Here is a 773-nt window from a genome sequence, read left to right as displayed (position 1 = left end):
TGTATGTCTCTGTCTGTGCCTTTTAACTCATCTTTTAAACCTATGAAAGACATTTCCACAAGAGAGCAGTTTTAATAGCCCATGCAATAGTTTTACTTACAATTCCTAGAAAATTAGGAAATACCCTAATTATATGCACTGTGAATTAGGAATCAATATCTGTGTGTTTGTGACATATTGCTGGCTATGGTGCTGGATCAAAAGGTGGTGTTAAACGAAGAAGGCTAAGCAAAATAATGGCCTAGACAGCAGTTCTAGGAAATAATGGGGTCACTATTTATTACTCCATCCTAGCCAAATTTGATTTTATTTTTTTCTCCCGAAGTCTGAACTTAGATCAGTAGTGTTAATCCATTGCAAGACTCCACACTAAAAAGTGACAGAAATGGGGCAAGTTTAATTCAGCATTACACAGTAGGTATCAGTGAAAGTTACCAAATTTGTAAGGGAAAAAATACAGGCTCTAAGCAGGCCAGTATAATGCAAATCCAAAAATGGATTTAAATGGGCTACATAGAATGTGCCAAAGATCATCAAGAAGTTAAGGGTTAGTCACCTTTATTGCCTTTATTTTTTTTACTGTTAGCTTTGCTTTTTTTCCTTGATAAATGCATGCTTTTGTTTTGAAGATGCCCATTCTTCGTTACAGGGTGTTTATTCTACTGCCAGTGTATTAATCAAAATGTTTGCATGTGCCATGCCCAGTCATATCAGTCACATAGTGACAGGAACAGAGTGGTTTAATGATATGATTTCCTTCAGAGAACAATGAA

The sequence above is a fragment of the Corapipo altera genome, unplaced genomic scaffold, assembly GCF_003945725.1.
Source record: "Corapipo altera isolate COAL_440 unplaced genomic scaffold, ASM394572v1 61411, whole genome shotgun sequence".
Lineage (NCBI taxonomy): Eukaryota > Metazoa > Chordata > Aves > Passeriformes > Pipridae > Corapipo > Corapipo altera.
This window is presented reverse-complemented; position numbering follows the sequence as displayed.